Genomic DNA, 22,953 nt, shown 5'->3' with positions numbered 1-22,953 from the left:
GGTGGTAATATTTTTCTTCTACTTTTTTAATAGCAAAAATTTTCTAAAATATATATGTATTACTCTAGCTAAAATATCATTAAATTATATTATTTACAGGCAATATTCTAGAAGTTTTAAGAAATTAGATCATTATTCTAGTGTGTATTAATAACATAAAATTATATGGTGATGATATTAGTCAAATTAATCAAGAAAATGTCCAACTTGGCATCACACACTTCATGTAAATATTCTTGGGAAGATATAATCTCTTTTTAAACATTTTTCATCCAGATTACAAAATTAATATCTACTATAAATAGCATGTAAAATGGAAAGCAGCAGAGATACAAAATGTGTAATTAGTGCTGATATTAAAAATGATAATTTAAGCACTAGTCTTTTGGGACTGGCTGCTGGCTGCCTTTTAAGTTATTTGTTCTGTAAAGTCATGGTCATGGTGATTGATCATCTACAATGACATCTCAAAAGGGAAATTTTAATTTCCTACAGCATAAATTACACATTTAAAAAGAGTGCTCTTGCCACATAGATAACAGTGAAAGTACTTTACAAGGAAAATGATAATCCTGGCCAGGCTTGGTGGCACTGTCTTATAACCAGCTACTTGAGAGGCCTGGGCAACATAGTAATAAGGTCCTATCCCAAACTAAAAACAAAACAGCCCGTGATGGTGGCACACGCCTTTAATCCCAGCACTCGGGAGGCAGAGGTAGGCATATCTCTGAGTTTGAGGCCAGCTTGGGCTCCAGAGTGAGTTCCAGGGCAGCCAGGGCTACACAGAGAAACAAAAGAAACCATCAAAAACAAAACAGAAAAACAGCCAAAATTTAAATAAAATAAAACCCATGTATTTCATGTTCATATAGTAGTAACCTTAGTAATTTTAGGCATGAAGCTCCTCCATTTTTTCCTATTCTACATGTAAGAGAGAAGTATGTATACAAATTATTTTTGTAGTGTGTCTTCATTTTTTTCTTTGTATTTTTGAAAAGTTACTTTTAAATGTGTTTATGTAGAAAACTTCATAGTGTTTTTTTGTTTTTTAGAAAACTATTATATTTATAAACTATATCTTTCAATAAAGCTTGAAATTGATCTGCAGATTTTCCGGTGATTTTGTAAATTTCTTCTGTTAACTTTCTTTTCAGCTAGCACACACAATAATGAGGTTCAATAAAACGTTTTCACACATGTGTATCACTTTACTTTGATATTTAGATCAATTGTATTGAACACAGTAGTTCACGTGCTGGTGTGTAAATGACTGAGGACTGAACCAATCCTTTCCCAGTTCTGTGATACCATTTTCAGGTCTTTCCAGACCAAGTTTCTGCTTCCACTTGCTTGGTTCTGCCAAAAGGGGGCGCCAGAGGCAAATCGCAAGGCTGACCCAGATGGATCTCCTTCATTTCTATGTTTCCCATAGCTTTCCAGCAACCCTCCATGTGTAGGCAACTAAGATTAATTCCAGAAGTTGCCACTAAATCTGTATCATCCTCTCTGGCACCTTCATCATCGGCTGGCCGGTCCTGTTAAGGCCCCCTCAGACATAGGGGCTTCACGTTTACTAAATAAAAGCGTAGCATAACCAGATCAATGAAATTTCAGATTAACAATGGATAATCGTTTGCTGTGGCTATGTTCAAATATTGTATTTTTAACCGCGTGGTTTTTGTGTTGTCTGCAGCCCTGTGCAGGCTCTGTTCTCGAAGTACTTCTCTTGGCTCCGCACTCTCGGTTCCTTCCACAGTTGCTGCCTTTGCGATCACTCAGGCCATCAATTTCGGCCTCAAGGGACCCTTCATTCTATTCTGCATCCTGGCTGCCCTGATTGATCCAACAGGCATTCCTAAAGCAGAAATACCGAGATTCATAGTTGTCCTGCTGCGCTGAATGCACGTGTTACGTAGACACACAGGCAAGCGCCCTGGTGGGAGCCAGCTGGACTCTGCCTATTTTCTAAAGAGGTGGATGCAGCTAGAGAATATTGATAGTTCTGGATGGGTAAGGGATGTGACTCAGTGTCATTCTTTTTCATACACAGTATGCTTTTTAAGTACACTGTGTTTGTATGTGTAATCATAAAATGCCCAGGGCTAAAAAGGGGGGAAACAACAGATTTATTACCGAGTATCCAACCTGACCAGCTACACAATAATCTGTGGTGTTTTGTGGTTACTTATGGTTCTCACCCATTATGCCCATAATCCGTGTGGCACCCTTGCATCACCCGAATGCAGCCACCACTACAGTGATTATTTTGGTAACTTTGGCCTTAGTTACCAGCTAGACAGCCACTTTTCCTTAGGATTTAAATTACACCAACCATCCAGAAGCAATTTCCCCCTTCCATATTGCTGATGTAGGTTACCATCCTATAGATCCTCAAACTCTATTGCATTCATTTGCCTGTCTGTAGTCATGTCTATTTTGATTGTAGAGTCTTTGAGTTGAGTCTGACTTTCCCCAGGTCCCATTGCTGGCCTATTGTGGGACTTTCCTCATACCACTTTGTTTATGGCTGTGCCGGGTTATACACTGACCACATGAAGCTCACTACTTCTAATTATTATTTGCTGACATGGAGCGCCTTGTTTGATTTATTCTGACACCTGTCTTGCTCTTCTGTCTTTTCTTCTTACCTGAGGTCCTGGGCTAGGCTTGGCCTGTTGATTTCCAGACCTGCCAAAGTAAAGGAGCTTGTGACTTTGACTAAGTCAACCGGCAGGAAAGTCTGGGCACAGTAAGAGAGAAAAAAAATGGCATTTCTTCATGCCTTGCCATCCAGGAGGGAGGGGTGTGGGAAAGCCTCCTCACTAAACATGCCATTTCTGGACCCAGACGACCTGAGCTTAAATGTCGGCTAGGCTTACTAGATGAGCTGGGTGACCCTCAGCAACTTCATTTTTACCTCCTTACCTGTCTTTATTCACTGCGACATAAAGAGAACATATAGGCCTCCAGAATGTTCTATCATGCTAAATAATTCATAAAAGTTTCTTAAAAAGCATCCAGTGTATAAAAATAGGTAAGTGCTTGCCGTTTTTTGTTTTGTTTTGTTTTGATTAACTCTTGATGATAGCATTTGACTATTCTGCTCGAGGCCTGCCATTGGGCAGCCTGTGTGAACAGTCACTTTCTGTCTTCTCCATCAGATGGAGCACTGTGGAGTAGATGAGTAGACCTAACTTCCCTTATACAACTGCTGCTGCTCTGTTTTCTGCTGGACCTGCTTCCTTAAGCAAAAGAATGGGGGGAGGGGAGCCACCATTTATAAAATAGCTCAGAATCTTACTCAGATTGTGTTTGACAGACCCAAAGACTGTCAGAACCTAAAAATGCTGTTACCAGAGGTCTTAGAACAGCATGCCAATGCCAAGTTACTGGAAGATACAAATCTTACTGATTTTGCACTTTGGAAATCCGGATCCAAAAATCCATACATACATACATACATACATACATACATAAATGGCACCCGAAAACTCCCTTTCAATGGTTTAATAAATAATGGTTTAATAAATAGTCTAATTCTCCATATGAAGACACTGCCCAGTGTGCCCAGAGCCACATAGGAAACAGTTAACCACCTTGGGCCCCTCCTGCCATTCCTCAGGATCTCCAGGTCATTACAATATCACACAAAGGTGACAAAGCTGCTGTCACTTACCAGTGTGTCAGGGGTTCAAAGAGAGCAGCCGTCAAAACAAAATGGTTGAAGGGCCCACATAATCTACACAATCGAAGTAATTCTAAAACGTGACTTTAGGGACAATAGATCAGGATAATTTTGTTTTCGCAGTCATAAGGCTCTTGGCCTCGGTCACCCCTTTTGATAAACAGGTTATTGTTGAGGGTAACAAAGACTCACTGTTTGTCCGTGCCAGAGACTGGGGTAAACATTACACAGCTCCTTGACACACTGTTCCTGAGAACGCCACTAGGTAGTTACTCCTTCTCTGGACAGAAGTGAGAAAGAAAGTTAAGGTTTGAATGGTTCGGTCACTTGTCCAGAGTTACACCCTTAAGAGGTAAGAGGATACAGGATTATACTCAGACTGGTTGGGTTCGAATCCCACATTCTAAATCATACTGCATCTGCATTACTTTACATAACCAATCCTTCGTGATTGGATCAGCCCTGCGCTTCAGTGGAGTGTGGAGCATTAACAATTCCCAAACAAACTCAGGAAAGTTTCACTGGTCTCAGGGCAGCCACTGGGGTGCTGACACCACCCCAGGCTCACACACATCCCATTGGCCTCCACTTCTAGCGAACAGCATATAATCTTTAGTCATGATTTAGGCTGGGAAGCTTATCCTGTAACCAGCCACTGACAGGAGTCTGTGCCTCTTGGTTTACCAAACAATATTTTAAACAAATCAAATGGATGGGAACAAAATAGACATTTTAAGTAAATGTTTTTTTTTAATCATACTTTTGCTCCTCGTCGCCTTAGTCATTTTAAGTGTACAGTTATGAAATAGGTGTTGGAATTTTTCATTTTGTAAGCCTAAAACTGCATGCTATTAAATCATCTCTCTTGTTTATTTTCTGTTCTCAGGCCCAAGTAGACACTAGTCTACTTTGGTTTCTATGAATCTGAGAACTTTATATACTTTATAAAGTAGGATTTTACAGTATTTTCCTTTCTGCGGCTGCCTTATTTCACTTGGAACAGTGGTTCTCGACCTGAGGGTTGTGATCCCACATATTAGGAAGGTTGAGAACCACTGACTTAGCACAATATTCCTAAAGTTCATTCATTCTTTAGCATTTAGTAAGGCTTCGTTCCAGGGGCTGGAGAGATGGCTTTGCAGTTAAGAGCCCTGATTGCTCTTCCAGAGGACCTGGGTTCAATTCCCAGCACTCACATAGCAGCTCACAACTGTCCATAATTCCTGTCCTAGGGATCTGACATCCTCACACAGACATAGCTGCCGGCAAAACACCAATGCACATAAAAAACAGTAAGTTTTCCTTTCTGTTTGGGCATAGTAATATACCCATGTTTCCGGTATCTACTTGGATGGAGTATACCTGTACGCCACTCTGGGCAGTGCTCCTCCCATGCAGCTATGAGGAGTCTGCTTCAGATCCGGCTCTCAAGGATTTTGAATATACTCCCACTTGTGGGACTGACAGATTCTGCAAAAGTTTGATTTTTGATCTCCTGAGAAATCCCATAAGCTTCCATCATTTCCCTCCTGACGTATTTTACATTTTCACTAGCAACCTTTAGTGGCTCCGCATCTTCAAGGGCACTTATTCTTATCTGTGGAGAATTATATCTTTTTTTAATTCCACTTTGATGTAACAATATATTTGGATGTCAGAAAACACAGTATGACTTAAGCTAGTATTTCACAAGGAATGATGGATGCCAGACAAGCACAGGATTCCAGCCCCATAAACATGTTTAACTGGAGAGGCTAAATATTACCCTTGGACATTCCTTAAGTCAATGAATAACTTGTCCTTTTGAACCTAAAACAGATTTTGTTTCCTTGGGCTTTTGCCCATCACTGTCTTACTCAGAATCAAAAGCTTCTTGATATGAGGCAAAGGGAGCCAACTGGAAAGGCACAGACTTCTTACTTCAACCATCTGCTAAAGATGGAGAGAAAGCCTGGTATTTCAAAGATGCCCTGGACTTGGAGATTTAGGTTTCAGGATGGAAACGAAACCAGTGCCTTAGCAAGACTATCTGAAACACACTGCAACAGGCGCCAGCCACGGAAGGCTCCATCCCAAGGAATTATGGCCAACCGCCACGAAGCTGCAATGTGAGTGTCTAAAACCATGTCCTATTTTTTAAAAATCTTTTCATTTGACTGTGAATCATTTGTTAGAGAAAGTTGAAACCTAATAATGAATCACAGCCATTAACCAAATAGTAAGATATTATGCAAACAGCAAATTTGGATATTTGCATATATATTTGTATATTGTATGTTCTTCTATGGAGGTCAGAAATTGCTTACCTCTAAAGAAAAATAGTTTCATATCAGTATTATCTAATATTTTGATTCTGTGATATGAATTTTTAAAAAAATCTTTAAAATCTCTCTTATTTATATTTATATTATTTGTTTTTTATTTCTACCTCCCATTTCATGAGTACAAACCTAAATAATCAAATATCTTTTTCCCTTTTGAATATGCAAATGAATAAATAATTTAAAATTATAGTAGACTCATTATCATTCTTCTTTAGTTTGTGAACACTGTCATTCTAATAAGAATTTATTGTATTAAAAAATTTTAAGTGTTAGCACTCTGTAGCCAGTGACTATGAAAGTTTCTAAAGCTATCAGATAATTTCAAATGACAAGATAAGCAGATTTGGGTTGGTGATCTAGCTCCTTATGGAGTGTTTTTCTAACATGCCTGAAGTCCTGGGTTGGATCTCCACGGATATGGGACAAGGTGGCTCATGACTATAATTCTAGCACTTGGAAGGTAGAAGAAAGACAAAGTTCAAAGTCATCTTCAACTACATGAGACTCTGTCTCAAAAAAGTTAAGCCAATAAAAAAGGCGCACAGATATTTTTTTTTTAACTGACATACATACAGAAAGAGACCAGTAATGAACAAATTTAGAGCTCACTTGAAAACATATAAAAGCCTCTTTGGTTAAGAAAGATAATATACGTGTGGGTAAGTCCTAGTTAATAATAAGTTATAAATAATGCCCTTGTTCAGTGTAGCAGTTAAGAATGGCAGACCTGAGGCTAAGAAGTGTCTCTTCTAACAGTTCCAACAACGCTCTGGTGAGCAAGCATGTTAAGTGACAGAGCTGTGTCTTCTCCTTTGTCCAACTCACTGTTTTTCTTCCTGGTGGTGTTAGTCAGCAATGGAGACCACAAAAGAAAATCCGACATTTTAAAGCTTGGCCTCCCACCCCCCACATTTATTTATTGTGCTTGTGTGTGTGTGTGCATATGTAAATGCATGAATGCATGAGTATCGGTCGTGGAACAACTTTATGGAGTCAGTTCGTTCCTTCCCCCACCTGGAGGCTGAACTCAGGGCATTAGGCTTAGAGAAAAGCACCTCTACCCACTAAGCAATTTCACCGGCCTCCACTTTAAAACATTTTAACCCAGCCTCTGCTAGTGTTAGAGGCAAATTCCTTACTGAGTTTAGGAGCAAAGCTACGCAGAGAAACCCTGTCTCGAAAAACCAAAAAAAAAAAAAAGGAGTGATGGTTAATAATAAACGTAGGGGGAAATACTGCAGTTAATACAGAGCTCAGTAAACCTGAGAAACACAGCAGTGTTCTATTTCCAGTACTCAAAACACAATAACACAGGCCTGGAGACATGGCTCATTGGTTAAAAGTGCCCAGTTTGGGTCCCAGAACTCACAGGGTGACTTACAACCACCTGAAGCTCTAGTCATGATATCCCTGTTCAACAAATCTCAGGACATCATAAAACAGTTTCTAGTAGTCACCTACTAGACATCTGAATTCCATTATCCTACATTAAAACTGCCATGTGGAGGAGCACCCCAAAGCACAGCTTAGTTTCTTGGCCACCTGGTGGGACACGTCCTCTGGTCAGTCCCCCGATGAAGGTTCATTCCCTTTAATGAGAGTACTTGATTTAGACCAAATCCATCCGGGGATGGGGGCAGAAGGAAGAAGCAGAGCATCTTCCCCGTTAATGATGTTAAATACTTGGAGGGTATGCCAGGAGCAGCAGACCATGTGAAATCTCTAAACATCACATTTATGTTTTGTCATCCAGTCTACAGTTTCTGTTCAAAATGAAAGTAAAGCTCTATCCCTGCCATCTGTATTTCTATGACAATGTAGTTATAGTATTTAAAATGTTTGCCATTTATTTACAGCTCTAGTTGGTGGCACAAACCTGGAAGAGCAGGGCCTAAAAATGAAGTGGACTAAGTCTAAGTCTCAAGTGCAATAGCCAACTTTATTCAGAGCATCAGGCAATTTATAATCTGAGGGTGAAGAAGAATCACATGAGTAAGGCTTCCAATCACAAGGACAAGCCACATGTGGCAAAACATGTTTTCCCATACATGCATATGGATAACAACTGAAATAAACTCTCTCCTGTCTGCTACACCTGGGGGTGGGCATGAAAGCACATTCTGAGAACAAATTTTGTGTTTTGAAGAAACTGAGGTAACAAGACTCTTGTTTTCTTAGAGTTTTCTCACAAGCACTCAGAATCCTCATATGATCCCGTTCTTGGACTATGGTCCAACAACCATTAATTAGCTTTTTTATTTGGAAGGGTGTATCTTTTCCCCAAAAAAGGACAACTTCAAGTTAATTGTGTTGAAATGTATAATTTCTATAAACATAAAATTAAAAGCATACTTTTCTACTGAAGTTTAAACACACTTTAAAAAATAAGCCCTTTAGATGTCTGATTGAGTAAATATAAAATAGACAAAAACCACCCCAAGCACTTAACCCTCTAAAACTAATAGATCAGATGTACAAAGTACATACATTAGATTTTCTTAAGTATTTCAAGCATCTTGAAGTTAGGATGGGGAAGATTACCAGGAAAAGCAGACAGATCCAATGCAGTTAGTAAGGGCCCTCTCTTTTCTGTAGTTAACAGTAAAAGGGTGGAGACAGAGGAGACGTAGGAGACAGAGTCCAGGAAAAGTAACCATAGAAGTAGATCCCGACCGACAGAATAATGAAGTTGAACAGCAAAACCAAGAAATCTAAGTTCCTTAGGAAAAATTGAGAATGATTAACTTTTTGGTAGAGAACTGAAAAGTATAAAGTTCTTTTTGAGACTTTCACAAATAAAGGTGGACCTAAAAATCTTCCTTAAAAAAGACCTGAAGTTACTGATATTTACAATTCTCCTACACAGCAACTCACCAGAACATTCACAGTAAAAGCTACAGTCAAGAAGCAATGAGCTTCGCTTTCGAAAGTCTTTGTTACTGGCCTACTCTTTCACTTGATTTAGTTGTAATGGATTAGTTAAATAATGTAGAAGCATATAAAGAATAATAAAAATGAACATCCGTCAACCAGCTGAAAAACTTAAGCTTAGCAAAATTAGTTGAAGGCCTCTGGTACCTCTCATTAATCTTTCTCCTCTCTGTTCCTGCCCACCTCACGGTACAGAGGGAATGATCAGCTTGAATTGATGTTCTGAAAAATACCTTTATATTGTTACTGTATATGAGTATGATCCATATGACAATACTCATTTGGTCTCCTCTTGAATAGGAAAGCCACTCGGGAAAGGAGGCATCTGGTACAAGAACACTAACAATACTAAGAACATATCAAAAAGCCTTGGAGTAACAGAAATATCCAAAAGGCAAGAAAATCTAATTTAAAAAAAAAAAAGCATTCTTAAGCATCTCAAAAGAATAAAATAGACTGTAGGCATGAACCCAGAACTGGGTAAGGCAGAAAGGCATACTCAGATAGCAAACGGAAATAAAACTCTAAGAAAATAAGTGTTTAGTTGCAGAAATTAAAAACAGCAAACACTGGTTGGATTTTGATGGAATATTTTTAAAGAAAGGACAAAAGAATAGAGGCATTGAAAACAAGAGAGAAAAATAAGGAGAGGAGAGGAACAGCCAGGAAAGTCCATCTGTCACATAAAAGGGATCACTGAAACATCAAGGAAATAAAATAAGAAAACCTGTGCAGAACTGAAGGACACGTGGGTCCAAATTCTAATAACCCAACATGAAGAATAATGACTAACGCAGACTTGCCTAGGCATATTATCACAAAGCCTCCGAATATTGATGCTAAAGACCAGATCTTCGGTTTTTATAAAGACAGATTTTAATGGATCGATAACCGTAATAACAAAGACTGTTTTAGATAGAGCAATGCTAGAAGTTAGGAAATAGTACAGCATGCCTTTGAATTGGAATGGTAAAATATCTCTTAGCAAACATTCTACTAACACTGTGAATCAAATGTCAAGAAGAAGAATAACCGGTTTCAGATATATACATTTAAAAGTATTCCCTCATGCATAAACTATCTTGGGTTTCCCACCAATATAATACACCAAGAGAGAAAAACTTAAGAAATCTAGGGAGCAAGGGCTCCTTAAGAAGAAGTGAAGTGACTCATCTATAGGACCATTCTAATAAGTCCCATGTAACAGTCTTCCAAATTGGAGCAGAGCATAAAGAAGAGACACAGAACTGGACTATGGGGAATGTGAAAAAGAAAATGGTAGCTGGGCGATGGTACGCACACCTTTAATCCCAGCACTCAGGAGGCGGAGGCAGGCTGATCTCTGTGTGTTCAAGACCAGCCTGGTCTCAGGTCTACAAAGGGAGTTCCAGGACAGTCCTGGCTATTACACAGAGAAATCCTGTCTTGAAAAGAAAAAAAACAAAAAACAAGCAAGGTGTTGATGTAACTATCTTGTAACTATTAGAAGATGTTCCGGAGAACTGGTGATTTTCTTTAGTTTTTAAAGAAACTAAACATAAAGAGGGCTCACAAAGGAATAAATATAAAGGAGTAAACATAAAGCTAAATAAAAATAACATAAAGGAACTAAACATAGAGCTCAGCTCACAAAGAAATAAAGCCTTATTAAATCATCATATTTTTACAAGGCATGAAATAAAAGAGAGCTGGGAGATGAGACCACAGATTAATAGAATGAATGTGATCAAAGGGCATTATGTGTCTATGGGTGTGTGTAATGAAATCCCTTACTTTGTGTAATCAATATAATCTTTTATAAATTTATTTATTTTTATTTTATGTGCATTGGTGTTTTGCCTATGTGTATGTCTGTGTGAAGGTGTCAGGTCCCCTGGAACTGGAGTTACAGACAATTGTAAGCTGCCATGTGGGTGCTGGGAATTAAACCTGAGTCCTCTGGAAGAGCAGTCCATGCTCTTCACTGCTGAGCTGTAGCTGGAGAGCTTCTTTCCAGGTCCCATCAAGCCCCTGCAGTCCCACAACCCACGTATAAAATAATCACTCAGACACTTATATTACTTATAAACTGTATGGCCATGGCAGACTTCTTGCTAACTGTGCTTATATCTTAAATTAACCCATATCTATTAATCTATAAGTTGGCACGTGGCTTGTGTCTTACCGGTACCTTACATCTTGCTTGTCATGGCAGCAGCTGGCAGGTCTCTCCCTGACTCAGCCTTCCACTTCCCAGAATTCTCCTCTCTCCTTGTCCCGCCTATACTTTCTGCCTGGCCACTGGCCAATCAGTGTTTTATTTATACAGAACGATATCCACAGCACTGAGCCATCTCTCCAGCCCTATATATTATTAAAATGAAAAAGAAAGAAAGCCCTTTGTACCTCTAAGCCACACTTGGAGAGTACTAATCTTTTTATCATGTCTGCACTTACTGAGTTTATTTTCTTGAGATTGAAATTTTCTCATGGTGCAAGTGAAGTTTTTACAGAAATAGCTCTGGTTAAACTAAATGAAACACAAACCAAAACCAAAGTGCTTCATCTGCAGAGAGGTCTGGCAGCGGTGGGAGTGGTACTGCCAGGCATGGAGGGAAATAAGGAAGGGTAGGAGGAGAGAACTATCAGAACGAATTTGATTCATGTAAGAGATTGTCAAATAACAAAATTAGCCAATAAAAATTTATAAAAATGAAAAAGTTACTCGTTCAGCTAAGGAGATTGTTGTCGTCATTTCCAGGAATATGTAGGAGCTGGAATCAAAGTTTGGGCTTTGCAGGTGCTCATTCTAAAAAAAGGGATTCTCAATGCCACGACTAAAAAAATTCCATTCAAGTTACAAGTTAGCAAGTCAGGTCCCTAACTTCAATAGAACTGTTTAAACCCACCTTGTTTATAACCTATTGTATCACATGCTCCCTAACTTTCTTTGCTATAAACTCAAGAAATTTTATCTAATATGTTTTATAAGATATATGCATGTTACCCAGATAAAATTTACAATTCAGTGTTCTATTTAAAATTTTATGATCCACCATTTCACCCACTGTTTAGGAAATCAAACCAATTCTTCATAGAGCAAACACATCAGCAGAAGGTAGAAAAATAAGTGAAGATAGAAAGAAAGAATAAACATACAAACACATCACTAAGTTCAGTGATGAGTGCTATGAAGGAAAGAAGTCTCAAGTCAGGTAAGGGACATAAGAAAGATGATATCGGGAATACACTCAGTTTTCTTCAGTAGTGTTAGAGTAAGCCATGCTGAGAAGATGGCAAAGGTGAGCAGAGGTTGAAAGAGACTGAGGAGTTAGCAGATTCCAGGAAAATGGAATCCAGTGAAGATGGGGAGCAGCACCCTGAAGGTAGAGTTTGCAGCTAGTTAAGTATGGCGCAGAATAAAGTGATCATAGATGGGGTAGATGGAGTGGTTTCAGATAAATAATAGGGGCCTGACTGTATAGCAGATTAGAAGCTGTTACTTTGAATTATGTGTTACTTTGAATTGTCCAGTTCTTACTCTAAGTGAAATGAATAGTTATTAATGACTCTCAGCAAAGGACTGGCACAATCTGCTTCACTCTCTGAAAGCTCGGGATGTGGGGAATAGACTGTTAAAAACCAAAGTGAAAACGGGGCATGGTTAGGAGTTATAGCTCTGTGGTCCAATGATCTTTGTACTTCAGAAAATGTGACAGGTGGACACATTTTGTGTATCTTTTAAAAGAAGGGTGAGCAACTGGTAGTTTCCCTGTGGGGTCCAGTAGAGTAGAGTGAAAGAAGAAGAGAAAGACAGGAAGGGAAGTTGGGTGTTCTTCAAGAGGACTTTAACCAGGAAGTCTTAAGTCTGCTCCCAAGTTGAGAACAATGAGAGGAGAGCAGGCTTGTTGGAAAGACAGTAGTTAATTTCCAAACATTTATGTTAAATTTCATATATGAGCATGCTCTCCAGGTAGGATAAGGTTACTGGAACCACAAATTTAGAAATCAGTGGGAAGTCTACAGTAAAAATATTAGTTTTTGAGACTTTAACATACAGAAGATAATAAAATATGAACAAACCAAAGGAGGAAGCATAGATTGGTGACTGAGAATTTTTGCACCTGTGTTCATAAGGGATACTGGTCTACAGTTTTCTTTTTCTTTGTGGTCTTTGTGTGGTATCTGCGTAATGATGTCTTTGTAGAAAGAATTAGGAAATGCTCCTTCAGTTTGTATTTTGCAGAAGAGTTTTAGGAGTATTGTCATTAGTTCTTCTGTGAAGGTCTGGTAGATTTCAATTACTGCTTCTATTTCAGTAGGGGTTATTGGTCTCTTATAATGGCTTCTCTGATCTTGATTTAACTTTGACAGGATATATATATATATATATATATATATATATATATATATATATATATATATATATATATATTCTCAAAAAATTGATCCATTACTTTTAGGTTTTCCAGTTTGGTGTGGTATAGTCTTTTAAAGTATGCCCTTAAGATTGTCTGGATTTCCTTGGTGTCTCTTGTGATATCCCTCTTTAATTTTATTAATTTGGATCTAGTCATAGCATCTTTTAGTTAATTTAGTTAACTTTGTTAGTTAGCTTTGTCAATCTTATTGGTTTTCTCAAAGAAACAACTCTCTTTCCATTTCATTAATTCTTTATAGTTTGTGTGTGTTTTTATTTCATTGATTTCATCCCTGAGTTGATTAATTCTTGCCATATACTCATTTTGGATGTTATTTCTTTTTGTTCTAGAGCTTTCGGGTATGCCAATAAGTTGCTAATATGAGATCTCTCCGAGTATTTGATGTAGGCACTTAGTGATGTTAACATGTCTCTTAGAACTGCCTTTCTTGTGTCTCATAGGCCTGCGTACGTTGTACTTTCATTTTCATTCAATTTTTAAAAGGTTTTCATTTCCTTGTTCATTTCTATCCTGGCCCATTTTTCATTCAGTGGTGAGGTGTTCACTTCCCGTGAGTTTGTAAGCTTCTGTTGTTGATGATATTTATGGATAGGTAGGATGCAGGGTCTTGTTTGACTTTTCTTGTATCTTTTGAGATTTGCTTTGTGCCCATGTATGTGGTCAATCTCAGAGAATTGAGCCATCAAGAATAAAGTGTATTCCTTTGTGTTTGAGAGGAATGTGCTATAGATGTCTGCTAGATCATTGGATTCATGACGTTATTTAACGCCACCATTTCTCACTTTGGTTTTTGTCTGGATGACCTGACTATTGGTGAGGGTGGGGTGTTGAAGTCACCTAATATCACTGTATGATTGTAATCCCTCTTTTACTTTTAAAACAAGCAGTTTCTTATAATGTCATGTAGCAGTTTGAAGTTCCCTTTAAGAGTTCTGTATTGTCTCTGCATGATTCTAGGCAGATTACTTAATCTCTCAGTTTCAGTTTTGATATTTAACTTAGAATTGTTGTGAGTTACACAGTAGAACTGTCGGCCAGTTCTCATTTCCTGCTTGCTCCCCACTTGTGGAAAACAGAGCAAAGCCAGAAACAAGAACTGTAGCTACCTCCACAGTCCAGCTATTACAGGGCATGTGACTAGCTGCTTCCCACTTGGATAAAGGCAGAAGACAAGAATGGGTTTTGCTTGATCCCTGAACTAAAAGCTTTCATTTATATGGAAAGAAGAGATGACTCACACCTCTCTGAAGGCATCAGTTCTTTGTTTATCTCACAACATGAAAATGCTGTTAATCATCTAGTGGGAAACAAGACCGGAAACCTTAGACCTGCAGCTGCCTCTGTTCCAAGGCAGTGCTGCCCTCTGCTGGAGACACCGTTCTTCGTCTCACATCCCTGATGCTGTTTACAGTCTTCCTGAGGAGGAAAGAGAAGCCCTAAAACTGAGCAGATCGCCATGGAGGGAGGGAGATTTAGGATGAGAATCCTGAAAGTCACTTCATCTTAGTTTATCATCTTACCCTATCTTTATTAAATTAAAAATCAGAGTGTTCATTGAATTCCCATTAACATGCTGAAGTGAAAGATCAGGACCTCTCACTGAAGGGGTTCATTTGCTTGTGTGAGTAAATAGTCAGTAAACAGGAAGGAGCATCAATATGTAAATTAGATGGTGATGCAGTCATTAGGTATAACAATAGCCCATATTTATGGGACACATGAGAGCTCAAAACTGAAGTTTTCAAGGCAGGGGTGTGGACTCAGTGAGGAGAGCAGGAGAGGGATCAGACTAGGAAAGCTAAGAAATAGCAATAAAATGGAGAAAATCTGCCAAGCTTTTGAAAGTGCAAGAAATAGCAAGAACAATGCCACCCACCCCCCAAATATTTGGAATATCAACAATGGGAAAATAGAAGAGCCATTTCTTAAACTGTTAGAGAAGCAACATGGGAAGCCAGGCATGGTGCTGTCTACCTGTAATCCCAGCATTTGGGAGGAAGTGGTGGGGTCTGGAGTAAAAACGTCATCATGGTACTGTTGAGACCGTTGAGGGATACAGGAGATATTATCTCACCTTCCATCCCCTAAAATGGAGAGGCAGTGTCATGGAGGATAGCTGAAACCTGGGAAAGATACTTCAATTTTATTACAAATTGTAAGAGGAAGAAAGCCGCTGAAGGATCTTTAACTAGAGGAGTGACCTAATTCATGATATAAGAAGCTCACTCGACACATTGAGAAAAACAGTTGAGAAGGGGCAACTAGTTAGGGTAACTGGTAATTCAACCCCACTAAGGCCTCTTCTTCTTCTTCTTCTTCGGGAGTGTACCTTCTCTAATCCCCTAGACACCTCCCACTGCCTAGTTCATATCTGATGTCCTCTAGCTTCTCACTGTCACTCTCAGAGTGACCCCAGCACTGGGCACTAAGAATAACATCCCCTAGTTGTCTGTCATACCATCCAGTTCATGTTGAGATACCCACTTTTCTTCCTAATGTAACCCATAGCAGGTGACATTGAACTGATAGCTATTTAAATCGTCATGTCATTAGCCTGGTCCTTGCAAAGTCTAAACTTCACATCATGTACTTAGAAATGAGGTTCTTTTGATACCTCTTTTTAGAAAAATATGAAGAATAACTCATGTTTCTAAATGAGAAACTGCTTTGTAGCCATGCTTTCTTCCTAACAATAGCGTGCTTTGAAATGCTTCTGATTTCTCTTCTTTAGTTAAAATATTCTTCTTGGGGCTGCAGAGATGGCTCACCAATTAAAAGCACTGACTGCTCGTCCAGAGGACCTGAGTTTGGCTTCCAGTATCCACATGGCTGCTCACAACCATCTTGAAGGTCCAGGTCCTGGAGATCTGATGCTCTCTTCTGGCCTCTGCAGGCACCAGACATACATGTGGTGTGTGCCCATGCACATAAATAACAATAAAAAAATCTCCTTGCCCAAACTTTAAGGAACTTGTTATAAAACCTTCCAGTTGTTTTATGTCACTTTATTCACCTCTTTAAGAGAGAACAGAATCTCTGTTGCATGCAGAACTGAATTGGAAGGTCTGACAGTCCTCAGTTTTGTTCCTTTGAGCTGTAGAGTTAAATGACAACTTATTTATTTAAGTGGAAGCATATGTAATATATGATCAAAAGAAGACATATGTTTAGCTGTTGATAACATAGATACAAATAAAGCATTTTTTAAAAAGCCGTATCTTCAGATAAAGTGGTCAGAGATAAACAGCTCAGACTCTTCAAAGTTACCATCCCCTCTTTTTTCTTCTGCTTATGCCATGCATGACTTCTGTCTCTGAGATGAATGCCAGTACTGCAGCCCCTGTGTTTCCCATCTCTGTTCATCAGAACACCTTTGCAGCCTATTGCATTCACCTCCCCCGGAACCCCTAATTATCTTTAGAACTGCAGTAGAATGTGTGTTGTGAGCCCTTTATGAAGGCACCAGACCAAGGCTGTTTGGGGGAGAAATCCAACCTAAACTCTGCTCCCTAGACTGAGCTCCCTGGTAAGCTTGTATCCACCAGGAGGAATATCCTCTTTTGATTCATTTGAATAAAGGTATCATAGACTATTGGTCTCAGAATGACAGGGGGTTATGGAGCAACTTTGTTTAATTGATTCTGATTCAATTAAATCCATTTGCAAAAGAGCACCCCATATTAAGACCTTCTTTATCCAGTGCTTCCCTCTCCTGATTAGCCAATCTGTGAATCATTCTTCCTCTGAAATATCACATCTGCCTCTTCAGGCTGTGACCCACTCTCAAATAATAATAATAATAATAATAATAATAATAATAATAAAATGCCCATGATCTTCTTGTCCCTTTGTTTCCATTTATTTTTACTATCACTGAAGCATAGCTCTGAATTGTTGAGTGAGTACATTTCACTTAAGGACTCGAGTCACCAAGGGACTTGACTCTTGTGCTCCAATTAGTAACCTAGTTAGCCATGGAGACTCTTGACTTTTCCAACTTAAGTTTCCAATTTACAAAGTGGAGGGCAATGTCAGTACATCTTCTGTAGGCCTCTCATGAGACAGCATGTGCTCAGCAACATTGACACAGAGTGCTTAATGATGGTTAGCTGTTTTCTAGAACTATCTTTATTGCTTCTTGAAACTCACTTGAAAGAGGACCATTGAATTAAACACAGAATTTTCATCTTGGCCCATAGTGGCTTCCACATCACAGACCCATTCTACAATAAAGACTTACCATGTATTCCTTACATTCATGTTAATATGACAGAAACCCAAGCAATACTGAAGCCTATGACATTTCCTAGACATACTCTATGTTCTCCTGCCTTGTTTCTTCTTGTCAGTGTTGGCTTCTATTTAAAATTTTTCTATTATTCCCCCTTCTTTCTATTGAAGTGGACCTTTAGAGAATTATTTGCACCTTTAGAATCTCCATGAATGAGTATTTATGTTCACTCTTTACCAAGGTACCAGACCAAGGCTGTTTGTGAGAGAAATCCAGCCTAAATTCTATTCCCTAAGCTGAGGTCCCTGGTAGAGACTGCATCCACCAAAAGGGGTGTCTGTTTTTATTTAATTTGCATAGAGTTATCATAGAGTAGCAGGCTCAGAATGACAGTAGATTATGTTTCAGTTGGGTTTAATTGATTCTGAATGAACTAACTCCATTTGCAGAAGCCAGATCTAAGTTCAAAGTGTATGGTTTTTTTTTTTTTTTTTTTTTGCACATTTACCGTGACTCTATGCAGACAGAAGCTACTGGGTTCCGGCATCTTACCAAGCCCAGTGAGTAGCCACAGTATCTCAGTTAGCTGGATGGCCTGTGTGAAGAGGTAAACCAACCTTTAAATGATGTGTCTGTTTTAAGATACATAAAACTGGGGCAAGCCAAGTTAGAAACTTTTATTATAGTTTCTTATGGCATATTTTCAGAACAGGGCACACAATGTCCAAGGGAAATAAAATGCAGGTGTCTGCTATATTGTTTAGGCCTTAATGTTTTTTAGCTTCTCACTGGCAATTTAGAGGAGATGCAGCTCTGACTGCTGTATGGGCTGATTTCTGCTTTTTTCTCCAAGGAAGTGAACCTGGCCAGGATATGTCAACATCAATATTTCTGTATAAGAGGACCTGCTGGTCTTCTTTCACTTTGTATTGCATGTCGTGGCCTGTGTGTGGAAGTTAGAGGACAATGTAGAGGAGTCTTTTCTTTTCTCTTCTCTTCTCTTCTCTTCTCTTCTCTTCTCTTCTCTTCTCTTCTCTTCTCTTCTCTTCTCTTCTCTTCTCTTCTCTTCTCTTCTCTTCTTTTCTTGTGAGCTAGAAAACCACTTTATTTGTTCTGGGGAGTTGTCCAGAGTCCCCTTAGAACTTCTGGAACTGCTTGGTGCCAGCAGCCTTGGTGACCTTGAGCACATTGAAGTGGACTGTCTTGCTCAGGGGCCTACACTCTCCCACGGTGACAATGTCGCCCATCTGTACATCCCTGAAACAGGGAGACAGGTGCACAGACATGTTCTTGTGGCGAGCGCTTCTCAAAGCGATTGTACTTCTGGATGTAATGGAGGTAGGCCCTGCGGATGACAATGGTCCTCTGCATCTTCATCTTGGTCACCACACCAGACAGGATCCGACCTCGGATGGAGACATTACCAGTGAAGGGGCATTTCTTGTCTATGTAGGTGCCTTCGATGGCCTCCTTGGGTGTCTTGAAGCCTAGACTGATGTTTTTGTAGTACTGAGGGAGTTTTCCCTTGCTGGTTTCTCCAAGCAGAACACACTTCTTGTTTTGAAAGATTGTGGGCTGCTTTTGGTCAGCACGTTCCGTCTGAGTGTCCGCCATCTTCCCGGCAGCCTGAGACAAAGAGAGGAGCAGAAGAGTCTTTTCTTTCCCTCTACCATATCTATTGGACTGGGCAGCTAAGACCTGTACCCTCTGAGCCATCCCCGTGGCCCTTGTCTTCTTTTAAATGGATCCAAATCAAACTACTGCATCACTGGTTTCGGCTTACGATTTGTAGAGGTGGTCCTGAAGCCAGGAAAGCTGGAAGAGCAGGGATCATGTAGGACTCCATAGATGACTTAGGAAGAATTTCCACAGGGCCGTCTCTGTTTGCCTCCCAGCTGTGCTGACTGGTTTTAAGAACGCCAATGTTCAGTTGAGAGGCAGCACTCCTGCCTGGGGACCTGTGAGGCTCCAATTTGTCTTTCCACCTTTGCTCCAAACATGCTCAAATCCTCTCTCCTAGGAACAAGTTTAGTTGAAAACAGCAAACAGGGTTGGCACCTAAATAAGACAGGATGGCCGCCAATGGTTGTGTGAGGCATGGAACCTGGAGCCCCAGGGGACTGGTGAACACGGACTCCTGATATTATTGCTTAGACTCAGGATTGACCCGTGGACACTGACAGCAGAGGTCACCAATGAAGAGAGCTGGTCTTTCTGCCCTTCCACGGTACTCAGTCTTTCCACACTGCCCTGTAGTGGGTAGCCATTCCAGCTTGGATCTGGAAGTTCCAACACCCATTGAGACTCTGGCAACTGTCACGCCTACGAGGCAAGGCCAGGGGAGGTGCCTGGAGACCCGAAAGCTGGATGGGCCAGCGCTCTCTCTGTGTTGGTATGCTGAACGTTGGAGGTGAACTGAGCAGAGCTCCAGAGAACACTGCTGGACTGAGATACACCTTTCCCAGACCCTGCGACCTACCTATCACTTAATTTGTGAGTTACGCCATTAAATAAATATCCTTTTAACTACGTGGAGTGGCCAAAATAATTTCACCAATATCTGGCGCCCAAAGTGGGGCACGAACCCACGACCCTGAGATTAAGACTCTCATGCTCTACAGTTGTAATTTCCTCAGTTATGATAAAAGATAAGTTAGATATAAAACCTTAAACTCACAAAAATAAGATAGATAGGACATCTTCTTTAATATTGTAACTGTAATTCTTGCTCGATAATTGTTTTGTTATATGTAATTTTACCATGTTAAAGTTAAAACCTTCCTTTTTAAAAAAAGAAGAAAAGGGGAAGTGCTGTGGATATTGCTCTATATGAATAAAACACTGATGACCAGTGACCAGACAGGAAGTATAGGCATGACAAAGAGAGAGGAGAACTGGGGAAACAGGAAGAAGGAGGGGAGACACTGCAGCCACCGCCAGGACAAGCAACATGTAAAGATGCCGGTAAGCCACCAGCCACGTGGCAAGGTATAGATTTATAGAAATGGGTTAATTTAAGATATAAGAACAGTTAGCAAGAAGCCTGCCACGGCCATACAGTTTATAAGTAATATAAGTGTCTGAGTGATTATTCTATACGTGGATTGTGGGACTGCAGGGCTTGGTGGAACCTGGAGAGAAGCCCTCCAGCAACACTGCCCCCTGCAAGTTCATACATGGTGGACAGTGGTTAAATGGAGATGCTGGAACTGGGGACCCCCTGCCTAACCAAACAGGAAGCTCATGTTAGACCCTTTGAATGAATACCCTGTAGAAATGCCTGCATATTGCTGCCAAATATTTCAATGGAAGTTGATATAATGGTTGGATGAAAAGGCCTCCTATTCTTCCCATATTGGCAACACGTTAGTCTAAGCACATTTGGAAGATTGTAGATGCACCAGGTTGCAATTCTTGCTTAAAGTTAGTCTAGGGGCTGGAGAGAGGTAACACGAATCTTAAAGGGTCTTATTAATAAAAAACCCGGGAGCCAGGTATTGAGGTAAATTCTGAATGATCGGAGAGACGCAACAAGCCACAGCTAACCTCATTTCAGCAACTTCTCAGCCAATCCTGTTTCCTCAAACTGGAAGCCTCCGAGTTCTCATCTGAATGGATCTCAGCTGAACTGCTGCTAAAAGCCTAAAAGCTTAAAAGCCTCTAGTTCCTTCCTCATCTTCACCTTATATACCTTTCTGCTTCCTGCCATCACTTCCTGGGATTAAAGATGTGTGTCACCAGGGTTGAGGATTTAGCTCAGTGGTAGAGTGCTTGCCTAGCAAGTGCAAGGCCCTGGGTTCGAGCCTCAGCTCAAAAAAAAAAAAAAAAAAAAAAAAAAAAAAAAAAAAGATGTGTGTCACCATGCTTGGCTGTTTCCAGTGTGGCCTTGAACTCACAGAGATCCAGATGGATCTCTGCCTCCCAAGTGATAGGATTAAAGGTGTGTGTGTCACCATTTTCTGGCCTCTATATCTATCTAGTGGCTGTTCTGTTCTCTGACCCCAGATATGTTTATTAGGGTGCACAATATATTGGGGGATACAATATCACCACAGAGAGATGGTTCAACTGCTAATGTACTTGCTGTCATTATGGAAGAACCTTAGTTCTCAACACCCACACCAGGTGATTCACAACTGTCTACCACTCCAGTTCCAGGAAATCCGACACCCTCTCCTAGTCTCCATGGGCAGCTGCAAACACACACAGTGCACACATAGAAAGTACACACACACACACACACACACACACACACACACACACACACACACACATAAAATAAAAATAAATCTTAAAAAAATATAAAGCTCATCTGGACTCTCAAAAAGGGATGTGGACAGAAGAAGCTTTTCTGCTTCATTAACTACTCAGGATCTCTGCATTTGCTGTGCAAACAGGGGCCTCGTCTCTTCTTAGGAATGTAAGAGCTATAACTCAGGGGGAAGGAAAAACAAGCAAGAAAGGTAGCATTTGTCTGGTTTTTTTATCACCGCTTTTAAAAGCTTGCAGTAACGGTAGACTAGGACCTGCCCTCCTTGCTTGTAAATGAGTCCACAGGCATGATAGGAGAGAGGCATCACCAATAAAGGTGACAAATAAAATTCCTAGAGCAGGATTCATGCTCCTGGTGACCTGATGAAATTAGAATTCAGCACACACTTGGGGGGTTCTGGAAATACGTGGCCATTCCACCTACAGCTTGTTAAAGAGCCCCCATCCAAGGAGACCAGTAATAGGAAGCCTTCTAAAAGAGAGTGTGGATTGAGGCTTTATGCTTGGAAAAACTGCACTCTAAATGTTTCTGCTTCCTGATTTGTAACTTTTCTTTTGCTATTTTTTATTTACATTTAAACCAGGACCTCACACATTCTAAGCAAGTGCTTTACCACTGGGCTATACCCCCAACCCCTACTTTGTAATGTGTCATGTCAACTTGTCATGTGTCATTTAAAAAGTTATAAGTTTCTGCATAGCTCAGAACAGGCCTTTGCACTCTCCTGTTCATTTAATTCATTCAGTTGTTTCTTAAATAGCCTCTAGTCCCACGTGGGCCTCCATCGATTAACAAAGCATGCAGCCTCCGGCCCTTGAACGACTTAAATTCCATCATACGTAGCAGTTTTCCTGGTATGTCAAAAGGACAGTAGAAAACATTAAAATATAGCAAGCTAACAGAGCTCAGGACAGGGTGGGTACACTGTGCGGCCTTCGGGAACTTTCAAGTCATGAACTTCAGAGGGACAGCAGGGATTTTGTTGTTTTTCCCCCTGAGTTTTCCCTTTAGTGGAATGGGTGGCTCTTTCAAATCAGTGCCAATCAAATTGTGAAGAACTAGTCCACATTATGTATACTCACAGAATA

The 22,953-nt window shown here is 40.1% G+C and overlaps 1 protein-coding gene and 1 pseudogene across 7 annotated transcripts in view; one reads left to right on the top strand and one right to left on the bottom strand.

The window, feature by feature from the left end:
- Positions 1 to 22,953, top strand: part of Oxr1 (oxidation resistance 1) — a 414,716-nt gene that overhangs the window by 258,025 nt on the left and 133,738 nt on the right. For 2 of the 7 annotated variants that reach the window (XM_076555810.1, XM_076555808.1), the window contains exon 1: positions 5,549 to 5,793. The exons of the other annotated variants lie outside the window; for them this stretch is intronic. The gene's annotated coding sequence lies outside the window, so the exon portion shown is untranslated. Of the gene's footprint in view, positions 1 to 5,548; positions 5,794 to 22,953 lie in introns of those variants that run through there. 7 annotated transcript variants of the gene reach the window in all.
- On the bottom strand, positions 18,586 to 19,425 carry LOC102912879 (small ribosomal subunit protein uS17 pseudogene; annotated as a pseudogene).

This window comes from Peromyscus maniculatus, chromosome 20 (genome assembly GCF_049852395.1).
Source record: "Peromyscus maniculatus bairdii isolate BWxNUB_F1_BW_parent chromosome 20, HU_Pman_BW_mat_3.1, whole genome shotgun sequence".
Taxonomy (NCBI): domain Eukaryota; kingdom Metazoa; phylum Chordata; class Mammalia; order Rodentia; family Cricetidae; genus Peromyscus; species Peromyscus maniculatus.
The sequence above is the reverse complement of the archived record's forward strand: the minus strand, read 5'-3'. Positions and strand labels throughout refer to the sequence as shown.